Here is a 20,577-nt window from a genome sequence, read left to right as displayed (position 1 = left end):
TCCTGCGTATGAGAAACGTCTAAAATTAAAATGGAGAATGTGGCCTTTGGGGAAAGATTCCTAGATAATTAAAGCATTAATTCAGACTTCAGCTTTGCTTAGACAAGGCTAGTGCCAAGAAATTCCACCTGAAAAAATCTGCAATTCTAAGCAAGGCTACAGACGCTGAACAGCAGCTCCACACACTGTGGGATAGGCCGAATCCAGCATCCCCCCACCACATTGATAGCTATGGGAAATTCCTGCCAGTTCAGAACTGAGGTCCCCCAGAGGGGCAGTGTGGGAAAAGCTCAGACTGAATGAGTCTGGAGAGTGGATTTCCCTTCCCCCCCAGGAGAAAGGCTCTGTTGGATTGCTGTCTGTTGATACAACAGCAAGAAGAGCGGACGGGATGAAGGGAAATGGGGAACGTATGAATCCCATGCTCCACAGCCCCTCCCACACTCTACTAGCTTCAGCATATACAGCGTGGTTTGTGACCACATGACAATTCCAAAACCATGTTTCAGCCGTGCCATACGCTGAGTGAGTCGTGCTGAGTGCTGGAGAAGTAGCGTCTCAGATATTCTTTGACACGCCATGTGTCTAACCCACTGCTCAGAGTGCATTATGAATATCCCTCTGAGCCTGCTCCACAGAAGATACAAATCTGCTACAGCCACTAGCTTGGGGATTCGGTCCTTTAGCCCAAGCTGTAGAGGCTCACTCTTTAGCTCTGGAAATCCTGGGCTCAGACCCTGGGAATGACCAAGGATATGGCCTTCAGACGTCCACCCACAAAAAGGCTGCCAATGGCATTCAGCCGATCACAGCTCCTGCGAGCCTAATGACCAGGTGGTCTTCCATTATGGCAAGTTCCACATGGTGCATCCATCACAGCCTGTCGTAACACGGACGAGGCTTGAGAGAGTGATCCTTTCAGGTCCTAGTGACAGAACAGACTGGAAAGCTCAGTACTTAATGAACATTGGGCAGTAGGCTCCCTTGTTTGAGAAGAGGTAATGTTTACTGTACAAGAGCTATTGGAGAGCAGGGATCTAGCACAGAGCTAATGTCCAGGACTGTCCTTTGTGACTGAATGCATCTACAACCCAGTGCATTAACTTAACCAACTAGGATACCAAAGAAAACAGGTGACAGTTTTCAACTTAATAATCCCCCTGATGACACGAATATTTTTCTGCATGAGTAAAACATAAAAATGGCAAAAACTAAGTCACGACACTCACAAATAAGTCAAATGAGATATGCACATAGCTACGTTTCGTCAATTAGCTGTAAGCAACCACTAGAATAAAAATCACTGAGTGTCAAAGTTCCAAACCCTGGGGAGCCAGCCCCAGGCCTACAAATAACCACCCTGTATGAATGTGTGACTTTTTTTTGGAAAGAGTCTGCGTTCTTCTTAATGCGCCTGAACAGAACAGCCACAATTGCGCCACGCTCTTCTAGGACTGAGAAAAGCAATACTATCGGACTGTTACATCTGCAGAGATAGAACGCCCATGGGTTGCATGGACGTGGCATGAGCACAGAATCGGACACATTACAGATAGGAAAAGCATCAGGCTATAGTAATCAGAGCTGGCATTTACTGACCTCAAAGCCACTGCTGAGTCCCCCTGCTACAGAGAAGCAGAAGGGTAAAGGAGAAGACTAGTTTTCACTTAAAAATCACAGCGATGGGCTTGAATTTCAAAGGTTCTGTGCACCCACAAGGCCAGGGGCAGCTCTAGCCCCTTTCCTTGTGAGGGCAGCCCTGGAAACCAATGGATCACTAGGGCTGAAAGCCCCACATTGATTTTTCTTGGTAATCACAGGTTATCCAATCTCCCCTCCAGCAGCCTCAGATGGAATTTAGCATCCATTGCACATATGGTCAGAGGTCTCTCGATATTTGGGAGGACTCATGATCAGTTGCTGGCTGACAGAGGCAATTCTGTAGACTGATTCTGAAGGTGGCTCCTCTACTAAGTGGCCATTGACCTCTGGCCAGAAGGAGGGCCCAATACAATAGTAGGGTCCAGTGAAGTAACCACAGGACTGAGAACAAGGTCCCCTGCATTCCAGTCTTTATTCCAATGCAGACTCCCTCTGGAGCCTTGGTAAAGTCACTGATCCTTTCTACCTTAGTTTTCCCATCCTGTAAGAATAGTTCCTTTCCGCTACAGGGAGCGGTGATGAGCTGTTAGTATCAGTAAAGTGCTGTAATTCACTGGAACATGCTCAAAACCCTACACTGCCTGTAGGCCTTGTGTCCCCATTCGTAAAGCGAGGAGCATGATACACACCTCCTTTGTAAAGCACTTTGACATCTGAAGAGGAGACACTATAATAAAAGCTAGGTATTACCGTCATCCCTGAGTTTAATTGGACAATGCTCCCTTGCAATGCTTTTATAACGTTGGCAATTGCATATAGGCCCTCATAAGATATAAGCAATAGAGCTGTGCAGAGGATGGAAATCCTGTTTTGTGGAGGGTTTCAAAATTTCGACATTATGAGGAGGAACAAAACTTTGTAAAATTCTAAATTCTCTGCAAAAGAAATTGCTTGGGGTTGACTGAAACATTTAGTTTCAACAAACTGAAGCATTTCATTTCAATTTCACTTTATTTCATAAGAAAATATAAAAATTTCTGAACGCAGAGTCATTTCAAAATGAAATCAAAATGGAAATTTTCAGTGTTGTCAGAACTTTTTTCTCCTGATTTCTCTTCCCAACAAAATTTCAGCAAAACTGAAAATTTCACAGAGCATTTTGATTTTGATAGAACCACATTCTGCAAAGGAAAATGGTTCCATCGAAGATCTTCGGACCTGCTCAAAGCATAACCTAAAGATTAGAACTGGTTGAGCATTCCACAAAATGAAATTTTGCCAAAATATGCTGTTTCCTCTAAATGGAAACATTTTGCAGAGATGTATTATTTCAATGAAGTTTGGTTCAATCCCTGCTTTGCCCGATTCAAGCAATCAGAGATGAATCGGTCAGAGCAAGGACTTGAACCTGGGTCTCCCATAGCCTAGGCAAGTGGCCTAACCACCAGTGCTAAATACCCACACACAAGAAACCCAGATTTTGAACCGAAAATGGACATTTTGACACAATTTTGTTGTTGCAAAAATGTTCAAAAGCTTCCAGTTTTATTCCAATGAGAAACAAACACATTTCGAAACTTCAAAAATTGCCACAAAATAGAATTCTTGCCCTCCCCTCATCTCTAAAGATCTCCAGCACTCCGCACTTTGCAGTCAAGCATGGAGTGCATCCCAAAGGATCATCTCACTAGCCCCCCTTAGGCTGGCCCCAGGTATACTGATGCAATAAGGAAGGAATCAGTTCTGTCCAAGGAAGGAGGGACAAAAAATGACTTTGCAGCCCTACCCAAAATAGGCTAGGCCCAGTCCTGATCATTATGCTCTGGGAACATCCCCTCTGGACTGCTGTCTTGGGCTTTGAAACAACCTCAGTAGAGACAGCCCCTAGGAAATCCATCTCAAGTCAAATGCAAAGGCCAGTGCCTTGGCCTAACTCTGCTCCCACTGAGAACAGTGTGGCTCACACTGATTTCCTCAGGAGCAGAGTTAGGCCAACATGGCATATTCCTAAAAATCCCACCCTTACAAGAGTTTAGGGCCTCACTCAAAGCCCAAGACTCCCGTTGACTTCAGTGGGTTTTGGATCAGGCTCTCGTGAGTGCTGCGTAGCTAGGATATCCACGCAGTGCAGACATGACCAATAAAGCTGCTAGCAACATTACTATTCAATCTACGCACTTTGATTTAAGGAGCTCCCAGTATGACTGGGGACACAGTCATTCAGTCCATCCCTCGGGGGCCAGTGCAGAATCACTCCTTTACTAAACCTCTTCCCCAGGGCTTTGCCCAATCGATTTGTAAGTGGCTCAGACGATGGGGCTTGCACCACTGCCTTTGCAGAGCCTATTTCACAGTCTAATAGGTTTCACCATTAAGAAATACTTCAGCCTACATTTGTTTCACTCAATTGCATCCCACTAGATGGAGAGGGGTTGAAAGAAATTCCCCCTCCCAGCCACAGGAATTACACTGTTATTCCATAATCACAGATACACACAGAATAGAGCAGCAGCATTTTCAATGTCATCGAGAGAGGAATTTTCAAGAATGCCCAGCACCAATCCAACTTGCTCCCACTGAAGTCAATGGGAATTTTCCTATTGTTGCGAATTTTCCCATTGACTCCAATGGGAGCAGCTGATGCTGAATGCTTTGGAAATTCCCATCCCGAAAGGGCCATGGGCCATGCCCCTAGGATCTCACAATCTAAAGGAGACAAACCTAGAACACTCAGGCAGGCAAGGCATGGTGATATGGGACAGAAGGAGGAGGATTAACACAAGTGACACTGCAGCATTGATCGAGTCAGAATATTGTAGGCTAGCTGCTAATGATTTTTAGCGTAGACTAAGGCAGGGTGAGAGGGGAGGAATATGTCGCCCAGGATCGGACATCAGCCGTGGAAAGGAAGGTGACAGAAATGCGTTTGCAGGAGGAGAGCAAGGCCGTTGGGTGCCCAGCCAGAGAGATGTCAACCCAGCCACAGCGCGCAGCATGAAAGGAAAGGCACAAAGGCAACAGCAAGAGGAGACGAAGGGAGCAAAGGTGAGACCAGACAGAGCGCAAGGTGGGAGAGTGACTGGAGAGGAGAGAAGAGAGACAGCACTGAGCAGAGCATCAAAGACCAGGATGTCAGGCAGAAAGAGACAAGGAGCCAGTTCAGGAACTGGAGGTAGGGTGATGTTGTTGGAGCTCAGGGCAAGTCTACACCACAGCACTGTGCCAGAGCAGCTGCACCAATGCACCTGTGCCGCTATGGCACGTCCGGGGAAGACGCACTGTGCCGATGGGACAGCACTCTCCCGTCAGCGTAACTACTCCACCTCCACGAGAGGCAGAAGCTATGCCGACGGGAGAGTGTCTCCTGCTGACATAGCACCAGTGTGGACAGTGCTTAGGTCGCTGTAAGCTGAGTCGCTCCGGGGAGTGTCTTTTTCACACCCCCGAGTGATGGAAGTTACATCGATTTAAGCGGTAATGTTGACCTGCCCTCTGAGATACTAGTTCAACTGCTGGAAGTTGCATGGGCTGAAGAGGCTGAGCCAAGGAGGCTCCCCGGGAACTGGTTACTCAAGCCCAGGCAAGAGAGGACTATGGGAAAGGACAGGGACAAATCGAAGTTAACCACAAGGTTGGAGGTTTTCATGGCAGAGGAGGATACTGGCCACAATCTTGCAGTGGTGGAGGTGATGGTGGAAAGAAGGGCTGCAGGTAGCATGTGGATGCTGAACTAGGCACCGTGGAAGAGCCCACGCAGTGCCTGTGTTTCAAAACTAAACTCTAAAAGCAACTTTCGGAGCAAATGACACATTTGCAAATAGCTGAAGAAAGCGGCAGAACACAGAGCTAGACATGAGCGTGCATCACCGGAGCTGTGTTTTGTAAACATTTTTCAGGCTGCTTAGTAAGTCGCTAAACTTCAAACACAAGCAGCGCTCTTCTGATGTGTCTGAGATAAAAAGGGGGGGCTAATAGGAGACAAAATGCAGAGTGACACTATGAAAACCATACAAAGACACTGCTTGCCCACTCACTGGGGGCACGGAAGGGTGTGGCGCTAACCCAGCAGCTCCTGAAAAACCTAAGCTTTTATTTTTAAATGAAGTTTCCCACCCTGTCTCTGCTCCACTGAGACAGCGAGATCTTTGGGGCAGGGTGTATCATGCACAGCAGCACCCTCCGCTCTGAGTTCATTCCCCATTTCTCTCTTGGCTGCACGGGTTGGGGGACCATATGCCCCATTGTGGATGGGACAGTCCCTTTTTTAAGCCCCGTCCCAGCTGTCCTGACTTTTGGCAAAAGTGGGCATTTGTCCTGTTTGCTCTTGCCCACTTGCTCTGCCCGTCCTCACCACTGCCTGCCCCCCTCCCTGACTTCCTGCATAGGAGAGTCGCTAAAGGCTCTACAGATGCTGCTCTGTTCCTTTGTGGCCTGCAGTCCAGGTCTCTGCCCAGAGATATAAAGGTACCCGATGTCCACTTACTTCCCTGCACAGCTCCTTCCCTGCATTGCCTACCATGATGGGCCTCAACTGGAACCTCCAGGCACTACTGTAGTACAACTAATGACTAGTCCGAGCCCTTTGGGTTGTTTGGAAGGATTCCTGCAGGTGACCTGGCATGACACTGCCTTATGAAGTCTTCAGGCAGCTGGAAATAACAGTGAGGTACAATCTGCCTCCAGGCATCTCTGGGGTACATTAAACATGTATTTCTGCAGCCTCCCATCACCATAATATCTGTAGCCGGAGCAAAAAGACCCAGCTCTGCAAGCTCAAAGGCTGCAGTGGAACGTTCAGCTTCTATGTGGCTCAGCCAGTGGAGGGTGACAGAGCCGGGCCGAGTACCACAGGGCCCACCGCACTGAGCAGCAGGTGACATTGGGAAACAAATGTTACCGACAGTCTTTTCCGTCTTGGAGGCAGAGCAGATGGTTGGGTTCATTCAAACACACGCGTGCATCCTGGAAGTGCCAGCAGCCCTTAGGCCACCTGACAATGGCCTTCAAATATAACTCTCAGCACTTGGTGACCGACAGGGCAGTGCAGATTACTGCCATTAGAAGAGCCAGGCTTGTTATCCAACCCAAGCCCCTTGTGCAGCCAGGGTGCTCTGCTGAGCGGGGGAATGTGCCACAAGCAGCAATTCCTTAAGCTGGCTGAGGCGTGGCATTGGCAAGTTTGCCCTGATGATAGTATCCAATCCTGGGCTACTAGAGTGCTTGGTGGGAGCAAAACGACAATGGGGTATAAAGTGGTGGGGTGGAGTGGTGGGACTCAGAGCGCTGACAAAGAAAGCCTTCCCACCATAGGGGAATTGGGTGGCTTTTAACCTTACATGACTTACAGTCTTGGCTAATTAGATCTGGGCTGTAGCTGCAGAGCAGAGCACAGATGGTTGGTGGGGACAGCTTAGTCATTTTAGCTGAACATGAATTACAGACCAGTCAGCCTAACTTTGATACCTGGAGAGACACTGGAACAAATTATTAAACTATCAGTTTGTGAAGTCCTGGAGGACACTAGGGTTCTAAGGAATAACCAGCATGGACCTGTCCCAAACAAATCTTGCCAAACCAACCTAATTTCCTTCTTTGACAGGGTTATTGACCTAATGGATGGATGGGGGGGGGGAGGAGCAGCAGATGTGATACATCTCAATTTTAGAAAGGCTTTTGACAGTGTCCCACATGTTATTCTCATAAACAAACTAGGGAAATGTGGTCTTGATGAAATTACTATAAAATGGGTGCACAACTGGTTGAAAAACTGTACTCAAAAGGTAGTTATCAATGGTTTGCTGTCAGACTGGCAGGATGTATCTAGTGCAGTTCCCAGGGGTCAGTCCTGGATCTGGTACTATTCTATATTTTCATTAGTGACTTGGATAATGGAGTGGAGAACATTTTTATAAAATTTGCAGATGACACCCAGCTGGGAGGGGTTACAAGCACTTTGGAGGACAGGATTAGAATTCAAAATGACCTTGACAAACTGGAGAATTAGTCTGAAATGAACAAGATGAAATTCAATACAGACAAGAGCAAAGTACTTCATTTAAGAAGGAAAAAAATCAAATGCACAACTACAAAATGGGGAAGAACTGGCTAGGATTTTAGTGCTGCTGAAAAGGATGTGGGGATTATAGTGGATCACAAATTGAATATAAGTCATCAATGTGGTGCAGTTGCAAAAAAGGTTAATATTCTGGGATGTACTAACAGGAGTGTCATATGTAAGGCAAAGGAGGTAATTGTCCTGCTCTTGTCAGCACTGGTGTGGCCTCAGCTGGAGTACTGTGTCCAGTTCTGGGCACCACACTTTAAGAAAGACATGGCAAATTGAAGAGAGTCCAGAGGAGAGCAACAAAAATGATAAAAGGTTTAGAAAACGTGACCTATGAGGAAAGGTTTAAAAAAACTGGCATGTTTAGTCTTAAGAAAAGATGACTGAGGAGGGGAACCTGATAACAATCTTCAAATTTGTTAAGTGCTGCTATAAAGAGGACAGTGAACAATTGTTCTCCATGTCCACTGAAGGTAGGACAAGAAATAATGGGTTTCATCTGCAGCAAGGGAGGTTTAGGTTACATATTAGGAAAACCTTGCTAACTAGAAGGGTGGTTAAGCTCTGAACTAGGTTTCCAAGGGAGGTTGTGGAATCCCCATCGTTGGCGGTTTTTAAGAGGAAGTTGTACAAACCCCTGTCAGGGATGGTCTAGGTTTACTTGGTCCTGCCTCAGCGCAGAGGGCTGGACTAGATAACCTCTCACGGTCCTTTCCAGCCCTACATTTCTATGATTCTGTGGGGAAGCAGATGGTGGGAAAATCCACAGATCTAAAGAGAAAAAAAAAATCACATGGCAAGGAAAATATAGACTATACACAAGTGACGACAAGCCAGTGAATGAACTCTGAGTTACACGCGAAACAGGCAGCCTCAGAAGTTGGGAAAGATACATGCACAGTGCAACCAGGTTTAAAAACGGGTTGCGGTGGGAGGGGGGTGGTTGGCAGGATCATGAAAATTAGGGACAATAGCACCTTGGTATATAAACTAGAAGTCACAGTGGGTGGGTGGGTGTATCTGTCCCAGCTGGTGCAGTTACCTTTACATGGCAAATATAAACCCCCATGAGGAGAGGTGAAGCAAGACCTTGGGGGTGGAAAGAGGGGGAGAGGGCAAAAAGGTAGGTAATAGGAAAGAGACAAGAGAAAAAGAGGGCTCAGAGGAAACGCAGATGCAAAGGATCGCTGACATCAGCAAGATTGTGAGATGGTAACTGGGGGCAGGATTTGATCCCAAACTGGACAAACAGAAGAGAGAGATAGAGGAGCGGTGGCAGTGAAGTGGGGGCAGGGCAGCAAACGTCCTCGTTTAGCTCACGGGAAGCACTCGGATACCATGATGATGAGGGCCAGGGAAGTACCAGGAAAGACAAAGTCAGAGAAAGCTAAGAGAAGATATTCCTCAACAGAGCCAAATATGGGCTTACCCAAGGGTGGAGCACAATGAAGCTCAAGAGAAAGGGAGAGTGAATGGCTGAGCAAGAGGAGGAGAGAGACAGAGATGAGCCCTGCAGTGAGGGAAAGAGGCCAGGTGCCTGGGCTATGGCAGAGGATTTCCTACACCTGTCTGAACTGCTGAGTATGGTAGAAGCTGAGATAGGAGAGGATAACCTCTACCCGCTTGGGGTAAGGAGGGAATTTCCCCCAGGAACGTGTTATTGCACAATGGCCCATGCGGAGGATTTTACAGCTTTCTCTGAAGCATCTAGTACAGAGACAATTTACCATTTGCACAGCAATTCCCATATTCTTAACCTCCAGCAGAGGGCAACCATCTAGAGCTAGCAACTGCCCTCATGCTCCACTAAATGCCAGCTCAGGTAGGGGTAACAGGTGCCATAGGCCATAAGGTTCCATGTCCTCCTTTCCAAAGCAGCCGAGTCTGTCCAATACAAATAATATTCACATCCAAGCTAACATGATCCATTAAGATGGAGGCAAGGTTGAGAGTCCATACAGTAACTTAAGAGTAAAAACCATCACAGGGAAGTTGAAATTATCCCCAAACCGAACATTAGGGAAAAAAATCCAGAAATTCAGAGTTCAGGTTACACTTAAAAGAAATCCAAGCACGTTCATATAAGAAATGCACAATGAAGGCGCCCAGATAACCCTCCCGCTGTCCTGTAGCCGTGCCAGGGACTCACAATACAATTGTGATTAAGACATTTTAGAATTTGTGGCTTCTGTGCATGGTTTTTTCCCTTGGGATTTCCTCGTTTATTAAAGTTATTAAACGTTGCAGACATGAACACTGAAGAAGAAACCTAGAGTGAAAACTGCTATCTGATACTTCTAATGAAGACTTATAACATTAACTTTCAATCATCTTTTAACTTTTAAGGCCAGATTCATCACTGACACCTGAGCAGTCCAAAGCAGCCCAAGCAACTGGTGAATCTGGCCCCGCCTTTGCAGCTGACTGATTGACTGAGAGGGCTGTATTAATGAAACAGGCAAAATGTGAAGGGAGGTGGGGGGGGGGGGCGGCCCACTCCCTGAGTCCCAATCTTTCTGTGCTGTGCGGGTTCCTCATGTGCCCCTGTCTCAGTCCCTCAAAGAGTGCTCCCTTGATGTACAGGGGAGCTAAACCAGCAGTGGTATGGCAAGTCTCTCATGCACTGATCCCCAGACTAGCATGCAGCCATACAACCTGTAAAGAGCACGGACAGCTGGGCCAAGCAGTCGACCAATGAGAATTCTGGACATGTGTCCAATCTCCCTCCCACCACTGAGTCACTACAACCAACGGAATCAGTCATGCAACATAGTTGTAGAGGAAGAGTAATGATGGTTGCGTTATCTCTGATTTCACAATGCCCCCACTTAAGAACTATCTGAATTGCTGAGCTGAGCTTGTCTGTAGCCTATTAATCATAGCAATTAGATCCAACAATCATTAATAACTTCACTTAATTACAACCTAAATTTCTTCAAATATAGTCTGTGCACAAGATTTCAATTAACTCTAACTATATGGAAAGTGAAGGGTCTGCATTAGTCCCTTGTTAAGATCATTCTGGATAAAGAAAAGACTGGCAAATGTTAAATTTCTTCAGGGATCGAAATCCATTAATTTTAACTCAAACTAATTGCAGGATTTACCACAAAATTCATTCTGGACTCAAAGGGCAAGCACTGTAAATTTGAGGCAACACTGTAGTTTTCATGCATAACAAAGAGATTGAATCCCTGATCTGAATGCAAAACAGAACTCATTCTTAACTCTGGAGTTGTGACCAACACCTCCATATTATCACATGGAGGGGCATCTCTCAGTTAACCCATGCTCATGTCACTTTCACCCCACACAGGGCACCAGGCCCAGCTGTTACAAGGTCACAGACACAGGGTAGGGAACACACTTGCTTTAACTGCCACAGCTCATATTTCCTTCTCAACTTCCGGCTACAAGGGAGCAGCCAGTCTGCTGTTTCTTTCCTTATTGGGAATGGGCCATCCCTGAACCCCCAGACATGCAAATTTCCCAGGGCTGCTTGCAGATCACTGGGTGACAGGGCCTGCTGCAATGTAACTGAGTGCTCCGCTGGCTAGGATTTAGTTGATTATCCTTCACAAATGAAATCTGGAGCCGTCACCATTAGTCTCTTTCCGTTGCCTCACACGTTTATCAGTTTCACAAAGCTATCTGACCAGGCACCCTGGTAAGGAAGGTTGCACTGGCATTAATAGGGAGCTTTGTTCCAGACACGATGCAGGGAGACTACCCAAAGTGCTGGAGATTTCAACTGGCACCCAGGACTGGATTAACCTTTTGTGGGCCCGGCACCAAACATATTTTGTGGGCCCCAATGGAGGCAATGGAGCATGGCGCAGGGAGGTCAGTCCCCGGAGCGAGGGGCCAGCCAGAGGCAATGAGGCATGGCATGGCATGGCAGGGGTGGTCCTGCTCCACCCAATGCGAGGGCACTATTTACAAACCGGCAGTTGCCAGACACACAGTGGCCCACCCGGCCCTGTGCTGCCAGCATGCCCCTTCCCCTCGGGAGTGGACTTATGCCACACCACACAGCTCCCCCCCACACACACACACCCAACACCCCCCGACTCCCTATGGCCAGAGGCCCCCCGGACCCACTATGCCCAGCACCCCCCCAGACCCACCCACAAATGCACAGCGCCCTGCACGACACCACGCCTGCCCTGCACGCCTCTGCTCACAGCCCCACCACAACTGCCCAGCACCCCCCACAGAACCCACACTCTCTAGTTCCCCAACATACAGAGATCCTCCCCGCCCCTTCACAGCCCAGCACACCCCCATACTCCCCACAGACCCACTCCTGCAAGCCCTGCCTCCCAGCCGTACTCACCAGCCATGCTGGGAGGCGACTGTGTCTGCCGGACTAAGCCAGCAGCGCAGCCGGGGCTGGTCCCAGGGCCAGGAATCGCTCCGTCCCCTCAGGAGTGGCACGATCAGCCAGGCCAGGACCTGCCCCGGCTGGGGTCCCTCAAGACGCACTTGCCCGGAAGGGCCCAGCCAAGCCCTCCACACTATTCCCTCCCCCCTGCACCCCCCCCCTCACACACACACACTCGCTGAGACAGACCAGGCTTCCGCACCAGTCTGAGGCAGCTCAGCTCCGGGGAGACAGGTGGGGCCCCACAGGTGGCGGGAAGCAGAGACTGCCTGGAGCCGGAGGTGCACTGGAGTCCGGCCGGGGGCTGAGAGGAGCACAGGGTGGGGCCAGGGGGTGAAGAGGAGTTCTCAGCCAGCCAGCAGGCAGGTTGAGAGGAGCAAGTGGTGGGTGGGGGAAGCCAGTAGGATCTCGGGGTACAGTACAAGCGGAGCAGGCCGGGGCCCCTTCTGAGTATGGGCCCGGCTCCATGGAGCCGCTGTAAACCCGGCACTGCTGTCACCACCAGGGGACTACAGTGATGAAGCACAAGCTGCTAGCAACCCATTGGCACTGCCAGGACACTGCTGTGAGGAAGCTCACACAATGTCTCAGCTATCCCTGGATAATAAAAGCATGCAGACAGCATTGGTGACAATGAGCTCTCTTTTTCCCTGCAGTGTAGTGACAACATCGAGAAGAGGGGACACAGGGCAACACAAAATATTTTGCTGAACCAAAAGACTTCCTTAGAAATATTAGCCTTGGCTTAATTAGCTTTCCCTGTGCACTCATCTGAGAGGGAGAAGTCTCATTATCTGCCCAGTGCTGCCTACATCTCAGCACTTTAAGGAACCCCTTCTGGCTGGTTTCAGACTTATTTATAGGCACCAATCCTCTGTGACCTCTGAGAAGAGATTAAGCCCAACCCCTTCAAAGGATTTAGACAATCTTGAGTTTTCTTGCCACCTTGCCAAGTTAGGAGAAAGGGAAACCAGCCTTATCGGGGGGCAGAATTAAAGTTACACAGGCTACTTTAATTCTGACCAAGCCTAACTTTGGAGCACTTGGACTCCACAGCCTTAATGACATCCTTTTCCCGAATATTTTGTGTGTGTGTTTTAAGGGGAATTTCTAAGGTATGCTCATTTAAAAAAAAAATTCCATGTGCCTCTATTTACTAGACAGCAATAGACGGCTGAAGCTCAGGACTCCTTGGTCCTGTTTTGGACAGGGAGTGGTCTAGTCAGGACTCAGCATTGGGCATATTTGTTTAGATGATATTTTGAAAAAAATACAGTATTCAATTTAGACTGCTTTCAGAGGCGGACTGCAGTAACCCAGCAACAGCACCAAAGGTAACACTCTTCCTGCGCTTGGTTAAAGTGTCATGTCAGATTTAATGACCACTCACAATCAGGACTTTGGTTCTAGGTCTCATCTGACAGAGGGCAGCTCTAGCCTCAGTGGCCCCTGGCACTATGCCGGGGCACCGGCTCAACGCTGACTCAGAGAGTTAGATGCTGAGTCAATCCCCACCTACCCAACACCATGGGTCATAACCTGGAACAACTGAACGATTCCTGAGAACTTTTAGAAGGCGCGCCCTTCTTCCCACACAAGCTGGCACCAGACAACACATGTTCTTATCATCTGGTCCTAAGAATCGGCCTTCAAACCTGCTTCAGGAAATAATCTCAGGCTGTAGCCATGGGCTATCTCCCAGCAAGCTTTCAACCTGGCTCCCATCCTCAGCATCCTGCTGCATGGACACAAGTTACACTCCTCTCCGCCTTTGGGGAGGTTATATTCTTTCACTAACTTAATCAGGGGCAGCTTAGCCGAGGAGGCACCTGTCTGGTCAGCCAGCATCTCAGCATAAAGGGGGGGAAAGACAGCCTTAATATGCACCAGAGTAATCGTGAACCAGAGGGAAGCAGGTGAAGAGAGTAGAGGGCATGGAGATCCCAAAGCCAGAATCTGGCCTCCGACAGTCCCTTCTCTCCCCACCCTAAATGTACTGCTCCTGCAAACTGTGCTCATTTCTCAGCCTGCCATGGAGCTCAGCGGTTGCTCCCTGGGCAGAAGGCCTCACAGCTGCAACTAATGGTATGTTTTGACATCTCTGAAATACTCCAGCACTTCATTTCAGCCGCAGGGAATAAGGAAGAAGGAGGGACATGATGGTGAGGAGCCAAGCCAGAAATGACAGAGGGGAGGGGTTGCAGCAAGAGCAACGAGCACAACAGAAATAAATGTGCCAGGGATGTAGGGTTTGGCCAAAAGAGAGGAAAGGGCTGGAGGCAGGGGGCGAGGACCCTAATGGCATGTAGGACACTAACTCCACTCTTGCAGATTAAACACACTTCCAGTAATCCACAACTTGTGCAATGCAGCTCCATCCAACTTGGATGAGATCATGGACCCTGGAAACCAGAGCCACGTGGCTGCTGCACTAATTACCAGAGTGAATCCTCTTCCCAGCAGAAAGATCCCTCCAGCATCGAGAAACAGCGCTACCTGGAACAGCCGCCAGCCCGGTTTCTAACACTCAGCCTGGCAGGGAAACGGGGGAAGGGAGGGTGCTAGAAACATCCCTCCAAGCCTGCACCCCTCCATCTCTGCAATGATTCAGAGTTTCTCTCTCAGAAGCGCAGTAGGAATGGAGTGGGAGGGGGGCTGAGGAAGGTAATTAACAAGCATCTTCCCATTGTTAAAACAGTATCTCCGGTTCCAGGGGGCCAGCCACAGCCACAGCCCAGGCCTTCAGCAGAGAAGCAAACCAAGTATCCTGGCCACCTGCTGAGCAGACGACTGCTGCCATCTGTCACACCAGCAGCATGAGGGAGAAGAGCAGAAAGAGCATTCTGAAGGCTCTGGCTCCTGTCAGCCCCTCACGCTGGGGTTAAGATGTTTCTTGTGCACTCAAGGGGCCTGTGGCGGGCAGGAAGGGCTGGGGGAAAGTCACCAGATCTGCAGACTGAGTCTGGTTTCTCTCTGTATTTGCAGCAGGAGTGAATCGGAAGGGACACTGGCAAAGCTACCCATGGAGATGCCTCTCCCCTACTCTCCCCACCACAGTCAGTGGAGCCAGGCCTCCAAACCAGCTCCCTTCCCACCCGCACCCAGGCCGCAGATCAGTTGTTCCACGCCCCGCCCCCACCCTGCACATGCCCCCAACCGCAGCCTGTGGGCCAGGGGTTCCAAGCTACCCCCATAAACACCCCACCCCGACCACAGCCCCTGGGCAGGGATTCCAAACTCCGGCCCACACGCGCACACACACCCCTGACTGCAGCTCATTGGCCAGGGTTTCCAAGCCCTCCGCTCACACACACACACACACTCTCACACGTGTCCACAGCGAGGCGTTCCAAGCACCCCACACACACACAACACACAACCACAGCCCGTGGGCCAAGCGTTCCAAGGCGCCTGTATACACACACACACACAAAACCCATGGGTCAGGGTTTCCAATCCCTCCACACATGCACGCACGCGCACACACACACACACACCCCATGGGCCAGGGGTTCCAAGTCTCTCACATACACACACACGTCCCTGACTGCAGTCCATGGGCAAGGGCTTCTCTGCGCACATAAACACACACACACACCACCACGAGCACAGCCCGTGGGCCAGAGGTTCCAAGTCTGTTCCTCTCTCTCTCTCTCTCTCACACACACACACACACACACACGACTGCAGTCAGTGGGTCAGGGGTTCCATCCCCTGCTGGTGGAGGCCCCACAGGCCAACCCTAGCTGGTGGATGTCCCCTCAGCCCATAGCCAATAGCCTTAAGGCTAAACTGCTGGATCCTCCTAGACATTAAGCAGTGGGTCCCTGCTGGTAAAGCCCCTGGATACAGATCAGAAGGTGCCTTGGTTTAATCTATGGATGTAGTTCATGGGGACAGAAAAGTGAGGGGAACTTTGGCTCCAGCCTCCAGCCACCTGGCCTGAGCCAAAGAGCTTGGTTCGTTGGGGGGGCGGCGGGGGTCATTAATTGTTTTATCTTTTCAACTGTCACTATAGTCATCATTCTTGCTGTGAGTGAGTGATTCACACCAGTGTACGAAAAGCCTGTGACTCACTGTACTGGATTCAGTGGGTGGGCTGCATTGACTCAACCACTCGGGGGGAGCAGGAGAGAAGAGGGGCCACAAAGTCATAATCAGTGGAAGAGTTTTATTCACGTTGAATAAGAACTGACACTTGCCCACAGTCTCTGCTGTGCAGGGTTCAATCCACAATGCCTAATGTGTGCCTTCCTTCACAGGGAGCAGAGGGGGGGCCAACAGACAGGAAGCAAGGCAGCAGAGACCCATCAACACTACACACAATAGCAGGCTCCAGCTCTTGCTTTTAATAGCACCTGGCCAGGACATAATACAGTTTGGTCTCGTGTGTGGGGATAGGACCCAAATCACATTATAACCAAATTGCTGGACTGTGCTGCACCCCAGACCTTCACCAGGGTTGGAGTCCAATTCCTTAATGTGGAGCATGCTCAGGGCAGAAGAAGAAGAAACCCGCCAATGACAGAAGCAGGGTGATCAGAGTGAGTCAATCACTAGCAGTACGGGACGTAAAGAGCCATGGGAATGTACAACACCCCCCAACATGAAAACAGGAGGAGGCCAGCTTGGAGATGGTGGTAACTGGCATAGCTCTCTCTTCCTCTGCGGAGAGGGTGCAGAGACCAGAGGCAATCACACTCCCTGGGACAGACCCTACTGACCACTCCTTCTGGAGGCCTCCAGCAAGCAACGCATAGTTCTCCCTTTGGCTGGGGGATAAGCAAACTGGCCAAGGAACTTTGGGTATTCATCTCCTGGGCAGTGCTGCCAGGGAGGCCATCCTGCACAGCATCCATGTGGCCAGAAGGCACTATGAGAACTACTGGAGGACTGCAGGTAGCTGGCCTGAAGCTACAGCTGGTTTGGGCAAGATGACAGGTAGCAGATCTAGGCTGCCCTGGCACAGAGCAGCTACTTTGCAACAGGTTTCAGAGTAGCAGCCGTGTTAGTCTGTATCCGCAAAAAGAAAAGGAGTACTTGTGGCATCTTAGAGACTAAAAATTTATTTGAGCATAAGCTTTTGTGAGCTACAGCCCACTTCATCGGCTGCATTCAGTGGAAAATACAGTGGGGAGATTTATATACGCAGAGAACATGAAACAATGGGTGTTACCATACACACAACTCTACACAAAGGATACTAGGAGGCGGCAGTGGAAGGGAATGTCTCTAAAAGAAGCTATGGATTCTGTTAAGGAGAATCATTACTCAGCTGGCAGCCAGTATTCCAAGGATTCAAGAGCCGTAATGCTCCAGATCCTGCCAAAGATGACTCCTGATGGCAAGGCTGCAAGTTCATGTCCCATCCAACAGATAGCACCTTTGGCAGCACAATGCCTCTTTAACCCCATGCTGGAACAATAGTCAGTACCAGCTCAGAGAGTGTCATCCACTTCCTACAGCACCAAGGGTGGAGCTGTCCTATGTTCACGCTGACTGAGCCTAACTTGCTCCAGCTTGTGAACTAGGAGGCAATCACAGCCCCAGGTGGCATGGTGCATCTTGGAATGTAACATAGGCCAAGATCTTACGAAACACAATATCCAACTCCTGCAAGCCAAGAAGAGTCCATTCAGTGTCTTTCAGAAAGGAAAGAATTGGCTTCCCTATAGTGAACGCTGCAGTTGAGCCAGGTCACAGCACTTTAAGGCGGGGACAACATTTGCCAGACAAGCACTCAGTATAATGATCAAGAGCCAAGAGAGCTGCAGAAGCAAGACAAACAACACAGTGCTACAACTTGGAGCCAATCATTCATCACTCTGCAACCAATGAGTCTTGAATGGCCCCAGGCAGAGCTCCATTTGTTAGCTGCAGTAGGACCCAGCCTCACTCAGACCAAACAGAAATGCAAACTCATTTGGCAAGGGAGCAATGTGTATGATTATTACAGGGTCATCGCTCCAAGGGCATGCAGGTGGAGCAGCGAGGGAAGTGACATGTCATAAAGACATGCATTTTATAGGGGGGAAATCAGGGAGGCAAGCTTTCTAAAGGAAAGGAGATACGGTACATTACAGAGGCCTCAGGTGTGGGGAGAAGGACAGAACCAAGACTTGTTTGAGCAAGGCCAGCAGGCTAACCAACCGATGGGCAATGGACATGACCCTGGACAGCTGTGGCCCAAGTAGGCTTTCAAAACACCTTTGGAAGGGGGAACAAGGTTTCCAAGGGCCCCCCATAGGGAGAAGGGGAACACAAATGGAAGCAGCAGTCATGGGTCACAAGAACACACAGCCACACACTAGCAGGGAACTGAGCCAAGTGGCCAAGCTAGAGAAACAAGGAAGCTGTGGAATATAGAGCAGCATCACTAACGAAGAGTCAAGCTAATGGAGAGAGAGAATCAGTGTGCCAATTGGGTCTGGAGCTGCTTCACTGAAGTGCATCCAAGCCAGAGGAGTAGAGGAGCTGTGCACCAGGAGGGGCCAGAGCTGTACCCTATGGAGCAGCCAAGCCAAAGTAGTAAAGGGAGTTGGGGGGCTGCACTAATAGGGCGCAACCCCAAGTCACCAAAGGGCAGCCAAGAGAGAAGAGCAAGGGTAGGATGGCACAATCCCACTTTGAGACAAGAGCAGGAGTGCTGGAACTAGGGGCACTGCGGCAGCAATCCCTGGCTTGAAGAGGTTTCCATCACATACAACAGGTTTTACAGTTTTGTTCAATGACTCTCAGCACCCCCACTATAAACACTGGTCCAACACCACTGGACCAGAGGCACCAATGGGTCAAATCTAAGCCTTCAGCATATTAAGACCAACAGCCTCACAAAAGCCCCTCGCAGACCCCCACCATATAAACAATGAGGATTCCTTTGCATGGCAATTGGCCCAAGCATGGAGAGAGGTGAATGGAAGCCTCATTTCTGCAGCCCCAATGAATGGGGTCCACAAACATGTAACTAGAAAAGGAGGACTTGTGGCACCTTAGAGACTAACCCATTTATTTGAGCATGAGCTTTCGTGAGCTACAGCTCGCTCCATCGGATGCATGAAAGCTCATGCTCAAATAAATGGGTTAGCCGCTAAGGTGCCACAAGTCCTCCTTTTCTTTCTGCGGATACGGACTAACCCAGCTGCTCCTCTGAAACCTGTAAATGAGACCTGAGGAGTTTGGCACCAATAAAGCAGAAGCTAGAACACTCTGCCTGCATGGAAGGGAAAGCTACCAGAATTGCTCTGATGGAAATAGCCTCAAACGGCCTTAAAAAAAACAAGCCAAGGCGAGATAAATCCAACAACACAGAGCTCACCACGTTCCCCATCACCAGCCTCCTTCATCTTGCAGTCCCAATGAATGGCATCTTGCCCCTCTCCTTCTCCTGAGCCTCTGCCCACTTAGTCAAAGCTCATTTAAGGAACGAAAGGATCCACCTTAAAGTAACTGAATAGCCTCAGACTGCACAAAGGCTACCTTAATAAAAACTTTCTTGAGCCAGAGCTTTTCCTGTGCACAGCAAAGCCCCAAAGGTGCAGAGAATTCTCCTGTGAAGAAGTTCCTCTTCCAACTTCAAAGCCACCTAAGTGCAGTGTAAATCCCCTGTAGTGGAATGTGGAGACATTGGTGGGGAGGGAGGAGAGAGAATATACACAAAAACACACACAGACACAGTAGCGTGCAGAAGATCCATCAGAGAGGAGAGTTGTAAGTGACAACACAGTACTTTGCTTTAGACCAGGCTCCCGTGGCATGGTTTGTATTAGGCAGCAACATACAGACCCAGAGCCCAGAGCACTGCCATAAGGACAGATAACACAAAGCCTTGCAAAATTTTCAGCAGAGACTAAATCTCTTCCTGAGATAAAAGCAAAGAGGCACGCATTCTCCAGAGAGGATTTTTTTAAGTATATATATAAATATGTTTTTAAAAGGGTGTGGGGTAGTTGGAGAGCAGAACACCAGCAATTCCCCCCCAACAGGTAGCAGCACTTGACAGAGTCTGGCTCCAGTCTAAGGTTCCCTGTGCTAGGTAGGAATGCAAGATGCCAAAAAAAACCACACAGCATTATCTACTTTTAGAAAGCTACTGAGAAACACCAGCCATACAAACAGCAAGCAAAAGCAAGAGCTTACCTTGTATTAAATGCATGGCTCCTGCACTTAAGCTGGGAGAGGTTATGATACTATTCCAGAGACATTATTTGTAATATGAAGAGAAAAGAAGACAGAGGAGGGGGGAAGAGAAGGGGGGAGGGAGAGACACAAGAAGAGGAGGGGGAGAAGGAGAGAATGAAAAAGAGGAATGAGAAGGAAGGGGGGGGATAAAAGAATGATTTTTTTTTAAAGGGGGAAAAATAGAGACAGTTAAAATCTGTCTCCTGCCCACACAGTGGAAAAGAAATTTCTGACAATCAGAAAAAGAACTCACACATATACCAGAGGGGGCAGACGGGGAATAACAAAGCAGAAATAGCGAGTGGAGCTAAATCAAAACAGAAAAAGAAATGTCCAGGCATATCAAACA

General features: G+C 49.1%; 1 protein-coding gene across 8 annotated transcripts in view; it reads right to left on the bottom strand.

The window, feature by feature from the left end:
- Window positions 1-20,299, bottom strand: part of CACNA1E (calcium voltage-gated channel subunit alpha1 E) — a 331,342-nt gene extending 311,043 nt beyond the window's left edge. For 7 of the 8 annotated variants that reach the window (XM_075131514.1, XM_075131513.1, XM_075131520.1 and 4 more), the window contains exon 1: window positions 20,187-20,299. The gene's annotated coding sequence lies outside the window, so the exon portion shown is untranslated. The remainder of the gene's footprint in view (window positions 1-20,186) is intronic. The other variant, XM_075131517.1, reaches the window with a different exon arrangement.
- Window positions 20,300-20,577: the final 278 nt, after the last annotated feature.

The sequence above is a fragment of the Caretta caretta genome, chromosome 8, assembly GCF_965140235.1.
Source record: "Caretta caretta isolate rCarCar2 chromosome 8, rCarCar1.hap1, whole genome shotgun sequence".
Classification (NCBI taxonomy): Eukaryota; Metazoa; Chordata; order Testudines; family Cheloniidae; genus Caretta; species Caretta caretta.
The sequence above is the reverse complement of the archived record's forward strand: the minus strand, read 5'-3'. Positions and strand labels throughout refer to the sequence as shown.